The sequence below is a fragment of the Artibeus jamaicensis genome, unplaced genomic scaffold (assembly GCF_021234435.1).
Source record: "Artibeus jamaicensis isolate MK-2021 breed Jamaican fruit bat unplaced genomic scaffold, CSHL_Jam_final scaffold_537, whole genome shotgun sequence".
In the NCBI taxonomy this organism is placed as follows: Eukaryota; Metazoa; Chordata; class Mammalia; order Chiroptera; family Phyllostomidae; genus Artibeus; species Artibeus jamaicensis.
Window position 1 is genome coordinate 9,650,510 of NW_026522047.1, and position 7,209 is coordinate 9,657,718.

A 7,209-nucleotide genomic window follows, 5' to 3' on the forward strand; every position below is an offset into this window, starting at 1 on the left:
TACATTATCTGTCCAAGCCCCAGGGGTGTGACCCAAAGAGGCCCATCCTGTCCGTCTAAAGGGCCCTTTGGTTGTGCCAACCCCTTAAGAAGAGGGAGGAAATATCCTGTTAGACGCTGTGAGCTACACGTGCTTGTGACACGGGAAGGCTTTGGATGGGTTTGTGGCAACAATCAGAACAGCTTTGTCAGCCCTCGGGTTTCTGGTCCCAGCCATGGAGGGGAGCTCCAGAGGTAGCGTATTCTTGATTGAAAAGCGGTTGGCTGCAGTGTACGCTGCCCTGCTGGCCAGAGAGGCTGTACCGTCAGCTCGTCAGCCGGCCTCCCATGGCGCATCTCTCCTGCTTTGGTCTCAAATTTGACTTGGCTTCAGAGACAGTATAACAGCAAATGTCCCTTGTGGTGTGCTACCTGGACGGACATCTAGGCTAGGGCTGAGCAGTGGTATGACCGGCCCAGGCCGTTAAGCGGCTACTCTGTATGGGTTTGCTCAGAGTGGCTCCCAGCTGAGGCCATGAAGCTGGCTGGAGCAGTGTCCCTTTGCATTGAAAACTCCAAAGGACAAGCCCAGGTGGGCTGGACTCAGGCCCATATTCTAGGACATTGCCGGGTGGCATGGGATGATGCGTGGGCTGCTGTTCCCACTGGACCTTCTGGGTGGGTGGCCCACATGAGTGGCCTTACTCTATTGGAACTGGACCGGCTGTTGCACTGAGGGGTGGCCTGATTACCTGTGTTTTGGCTGTATGCTGTTGAAGCTTGTACTGCTGCTACGGCAGTGCTTCTGTTTTGCTTGCTGTAGCCTGTACTGCTGTTGTGGGTTCTTGGGGCAGAGCTCTGTCCTCCTTGCCAAGGGACTTCACAGAAGACATCCTCGTGTAGCTTGTAAGGCGAGAAATCCAGAAGGGATGGGTTGTAGGGTAAGTGGAGGCAGTCTGGCTTCCTCACCAAGGTGTGTGGGTAGCTAAGGGAAGCAGTATCCCCATAGCCTTAGAGAGGCCTGATAACTAGTGTTCTCAAAGCCTTGAGACTGTCTCCAATAAACTGTTTCCATAACAAGAAGGGGACTCACATGCACAGAGTTATGTTATATAATTTCTGGCATCTTGCTGGCTTTGCTCCCCTCTAGTACTTAAACAGGTAGGGACTCCCTGCTGGGGGTGATGATGATGAGAGACACAAAAGGGGACAGATGCCATGATGGTTGCCATGATGGGGAGCAAGGGCCATGACATGAGCCATGCAGATAGACATGCAGCTTGCAGAGTGCATGGCTCGCTCAGCCATGGATACAGACATGCCAGACATCCCAACGGCTCCATGGATATTTTTCCATCTGCACAAATACCATGGACCTGCCTGGCCTTGGAGGGTCACAACACAGTTATGTTTTCAATTCCTTGCTCTTCCTCTTCTCCTTGTGGCATCCCTAGGATTCAGATGATGGAACATTTAAAGTTGTCCCAGAGGTTCCTAAGCCTCTCCTCTTTTTTGAATTCTTGTTTCTTCATTCTGTTCTGGTTCAATGTTTATTGCTTCCTTCTGTTCAAAACTGTTGATCTGAGTCCCGGTTTCCTTCCCATCACTGTTGGTTCCGTGTATATTTGCCTTTTTATTTCACTTTTCATAATCTTCACTTTTTCCTCTGTTTTGCAATCATACTCTACCAGTTCTGTGAGCATCCTGATTGCTAGTGTTTTGAACTGTGCATCTGATAGGTTGGCTGTCTCTTCCTTGATTACTTCTGTTTTTTCCCAGAGCTTTGATCTGTCCTTTCATTTGGGCAATTTGTTTTGTTTGTTTGTTTTGGCGCACCTGTTACGTAGTAAGGGGTGGAGCCTTAGGTGTTCACCAGGGCTGGGCAACCCAGGTGCTGCCTTCTGGCTCTGTATGTGGGGGAGGGGTCCAAGAAGGAACAGTATTGCTCGTTCAGCTCTCTGCTGGCTTTTACTCACTTCCTCTGCTACCCACAAGCAAATTGGGTGATTCTGGTGCTGGTTCCTGGGTGGGTGGGTTTGCGTACATTCTAAGACCCTGTGAGTCTCTCCAATGAACTATGCTGTGAAGCTGGGAGTTTCTCCTGCCACCTCAACTCCCACAGATGACTGTTTTTAAATTTTTTTAAAGAGTTTATTTAAAACGAGGGGAAGGGAGGGAGAAAGACAGGGAAACATCAATGTGTGGTTGCCTCTAATGTGCCACCTACTGGGGACCTGGCCTGCAACACAGGCATGTGCCCTGACAGAGAATGGAACTGGCTACCCTTTGGGATGTGGGCTGGCACTCAATCTACTGAGCCACACCAGGTAGGGCCCACAGGTTTTTTTCAGTCAGAAGTTTTGAGGCTTTATTTCCCTGAACTGAAACCCTGGGTTGCACGGTCTGTCTTGCTCCCCACTTGTTCCTCTAGGTTTTCTGCATGCAAAATGGGACCGCCCATTCTGCCAGCTGCTGCCTCGCCCAGTCCCCCTGCTGCTGCCTTGCTGCAAGTTCTCTCCACCCTGGCTGCCCGTCTACACCCCTCCTACCAGTGTGGATGAATGTTTCTTCTTTAACTCCTTGGTTGTTGGACTTCTATGCAATTCTATTTCCTGGCAGTTCTGTTTTTGTTTTTTTAGATTTCATTTATTTATTTTTAGAGAGGGGAAGGAAGGGACAAAGAGAGGAAGAGAAACATAAATGTGTGGTTGTCATTTGAAAACCCTCTACTGGAGACCTGGCCCACAACCCAGGCATGTGTCCTGACTGGGAATCAAACTGGCAACCCTTTGGTTCACAGTCTGGTGCTCAACCCAGTGAGCTGCACCAGCCAGGGCATGTTTTTTGTTTTTAAATTTGTTGTTGTTCTTTGGTTTGGGGAGGATGCTGTGTATCCACCTATTGAAGGGTGTATTTTAAATGTGTGGATATTCAAAAGGATTAGTATGCAGAATATAAAAAGAGTTAAATAAATGAATTGAACTAAAAGAACCAATAGAAAATAAGGCTCAGAAGGTATGATTGTCAACTTTGAGAAAAATAACACCAATGGCAAATGACGTATATGAAAAGTTGTTCGATCTTGAAATAAGAAAATTCAAATTAAAAGAAGATAACATTTCAGACCTGTCAGATGTCATACAATTTTGCATGTTAGCCCCAATTTGGAGAAAAAAATTCCGATGCAATTCTAGTGAGGAATAAATTTGGAACACGCTTTACAGACAGAATTTGAATGTCTCATTCAAAGATTGTTTCAAACTTCTCTATAATCCTAAATTCAATTCCTGGTAAGCAAGGTATGTCCAGAAAGTACCCATCCATGCACTAAAAAATAGAGACATTTATTGAAGAAGATATAAGACACAAGAAATGTACTTGGGACAATGATACCTTAGTCCACTTCCAGGTAGGTACCTTGGGACCTCACACAGTTCTCCCAACTGTAATATGATGTTGCTTCTGCTCTGGTAGCAGAAGCTGCAGAACAAATTTTCCACAATGCATTTCAAGCCAAGGTCCTGCATCAAAATCTCAAAGACAGTAGTTTTTGCAACCCCCAGATCAGCTTATAGTTCTCACACTGTCAGTCACAAATCTTTGTTGACTGCAGCCCACATATATTCAGCATTCTCAGGTGTTCTGCTTGTGGCAGGCCTTCTAGAATGTGGCTCATTTTCAGCAGATTGACAACCATATTTGAAGCATTTACACCACACTTTTACTTGTGCTACACTCATGCATCGTCCAGAAAGCCTTCTCCATCAACCGAATAGTTTCTGTGGAGGGATGTTCAAGCTTAATGCAAAATTTGATGCTCTAATTGCTCATTTTAAATGTGAAAGCAACACAGTGCATATGCTCACTCAACAGCAACTACTGCCCCCACTGACTAGTAGAGTGAAGTCGTCATTGTTCACACATGCGCATTCTAGTCCACTCTCCTTGGCTGCCAGGTTACATCAATGTCGTCCAACTGTTCTCATTGTACTAACAATGGCTGGACTTTGTCCAGACAGATCTTTGAATACTGCAGAGAAATTGTTGTGTCTGATAATGTTTACACAAAAGATTTATTAGAGTATTATATGTCATAATAAAAAATCTAAACAATCTGAAATGTCAGTAACAGAATAACTAAGTTGTAGTTTATTTATGAGATTTATGCAGAAGTTAAAACTAGAATGACATGTATCGATATGGATAAATCTCAAAAAGATGATTAAAGATTATGTGCCAGAATTATACCCACATGTTGCTATTACTTAAAAAATAAAAAACCTGTGCAAGAAAGCATATGTAGTGAAAGTATGAGAATGCAAAAAAGGTTGGCAGAAGATGAGTGATTGGTAGTGATCACCTCTGGAATGATTAGGGAAATGTAATCAGGAATATGCTTGTGGTGGGTCTCAAATATATTAGGAGGATTTTATTTCTCAAAAGAAGCAGAAACAAATGTGACTCATGTTCAGTTTCAAAGTTGTGCATTAGGTACATGGATGCTGGATGCATTAATCTGCACTTTTATTCATGCACTTAAAATATTCTTCATTATTTAAAATTTATAAAGCATACATTAAAATATATATTTACATATTACATTTTGGAAATAAATCTGATTAGCAGAATTTTGAGGAATCCTCAGCTTTTCCCTTTGGAAGAACTCGAGAACATTGGTCACAGTGGGTAACGACCAATGACCATTGTGTAATAAAAATGGAAAACATTGGAATCAGGCTGATCTGTTTTCAACTACTAATGGCATTTTATTCATTTATGGCATTCATGATGTAAACATTCATTCATATGTTCATTCATTACTACAACACTTTTTTTTACTGTCTTTGACATAGTTTGTTTAAGCTCACAGAAGAGCGAAGAGAGTATCATGATATTGTACAGACCAGAGGTTTTTAGGATTAAGATATGTCTACACAAGATCTTTGACAGTGTCAGGGGTGGATCAAAGTTCTGGATTATTCATTAAACCTTTCATTCACTTTAAAATATTAATTAAATGCCTATTTTTGACAAAATAATCACCTGCTACAGTTTGCAAGGTGTTGCCCTCACTGAGTTTATTTTAGGGACACTGTTGGAGAAAAAAAATAATTTTTGCATATATTGCTATCTTCTTAACCTTTTAACAAAACCTAAAATGAGCTCCCTCCTCACAAGGTGGAATGGATTTGAGTTTATTTCTGTCCAACAAACATTTACTTTCCTGTATCCTGAAAATTTGTTAGAGTCTTTGTAAGTTAACAAGCTACTTCTGCAAAACAAATAAATATATCATGGCCAAACTGAACAATACCAAGAAGCAAAAAGAAATAAATGATGCTAGGTTGGTAGAAAATGACATCAGTAGATCATTTGTAGAATTCAATAAAAATTAAGAAAAACTAAGACTAAAACTAGAATTAATTTTATACCATTAATTTGTACCATATAGGTGCAAGGGGTAGAGAATATCTAAGCTGTTCATATACTGGATGATAGAAATAGATGAGTACCATAGGTAGAATTTAAGATGAGCCTACAGTCCTTGGTGTAAAATCCCTATATCCCCTTTATACTTTGACCTGGACAGGTGAGTCCTTTAAAGGCACATCTAAATGACACAGATGGGAGAAGTCACAGAGACCGGAAGCCTCAGCAGCCATTTCCCATTCACCTTGAAGAAGCAACTACCCCTCTGTGTGGAGGAATGCGGTGTAGCAACTATGGGCAGCCTCTAGCAGCTGAGAATCATCTCTCTTTGACAGCCAGCCAAAAATCTGTGACTTCAGTTTTGTGCTCTGTGGACAACGATATGAACGGGGCCCCTTGGAAATGGGGTTGAAGCTGCGACCCCAGAGGAACTGCCCAGCAGGTCTCATTCCTCCGACCTTTAGATGCTAACACTGGGAAAAGGAACCTTTGGCCTGGGCCACTCCAATGTCACGTTCCAAATGATGGTTTGCAAAGCTACAGAAAAGCAGACATCCTGACTTCCAAAGTGAAAATTAAAGGCATTCTTTAGAATTGGCACCGCCATGGACAACTAAAGAATAACATAGCTTATTAACACTCATAGAAATTCCTTCCTCATATTCCTGTAATTACCCTCCTTCCCTTTCTCATAAAACCCCTTTGCCTTTATCCCCTCATTGAAACACTACTTGGGTATCTGCTGGAATCAGTGACTCCTGAATAGCAATTTTTTTTAGATCTTGAAGAAATGCTTTTTGCCTCTCAGTTTGGCCTTTTATTTTTAGATGAACAAACCTCAAGGTAGTGAACTCTGCCAAGAGTTTGAATGAGCTTAGAAAAGAAACTCAAGCCTCCAGCGAGGCTGCAGACCTGGCCCACAGCCGAATTTTTGCTGCTGTGTGATCTCACTCAAACCTCGATTCTTGACTCACAGACGTTGTGATATAACAAATCATTGCTATTTTCTAATGCTAATTTTGTGATAATTTTTATTGAATGAATAAGCAAAACAATAAATAAATCACAAGTTTATTTTATAAAGTCAGTATAGTTTTGTTGTTAAGATATGTGAACATCTTAGCATGAGAAAGATCAATTAAACGTGTAACTTAAAGATTCAGAATAGACCTTCCTCTTCTTGGCAGGAGTCTGGCATGCAGTCCCAGTCCCCGTGATGTATGGACACAGAGGGAAAGGGCTCTGGACCCTCAGCATCATGTCCTCAGTGCTGACAGTTTCCAATCCACAGGCTTTATCCTCAAGCACTAGAACATGGATCCAAAAAAATTCAGAATAAAATGTTAGCAAAGTGATAATACATTTAGAGTTTTCTCATAAAGTAAATACATGGCAGTATATAAAATAGGTTGTACATACATAAAATTTATATTAACAAAACTTTAAATATACTTGTTTTATGCAAAACTTTGTCATTTATTTTATAACACACAGGTTTTTAAAGTGTAATTCTTATCAATTTAAAATAAAGATAATTTGACTTCCAGCCAAGATAAAGGCATAGGTAGACACACTGTACCTCCTCGTACAACCAAAAGAAGGACAACAACAAATTTAAAAACAAAAACAACCAGAACTGATAGAAAACCAAAGTGTATAAAGTCTGACAACCTAGGAGTTAAAGAAAAAAACATTTGTCCAGACTGATAGGAGGGGCAGAGACTGGCAGCTGGGGTGGAGAGGATACATGGTGAGGAGGCAGCTGGTGGACTGGGGCAGGCAAGGCAGCGGATTGCAGACT

The 7,209-nt window shown here is 41.8% G+C and overlaps 1 non-coding gene across 1 annotated transcript; it reads left to right on the forward strand.

The window, feature by feature from the left end:
* The first annotated feature begins 6,578 nt into the window (after positions 1-6,578).
* Positions 6,579-6,726, forward strand: LOC119048092 (small nucleolar RNA SNORA57). The gene has a single exon (XR_005082259.2). It is a non-coding gene; the product is annotated as a small nucleolar RNA SNORA57 (small nucleolar RNA).
* The last annotated feature ends 483 nt before the right edge of the window (positions 6,727-7,209 follow it).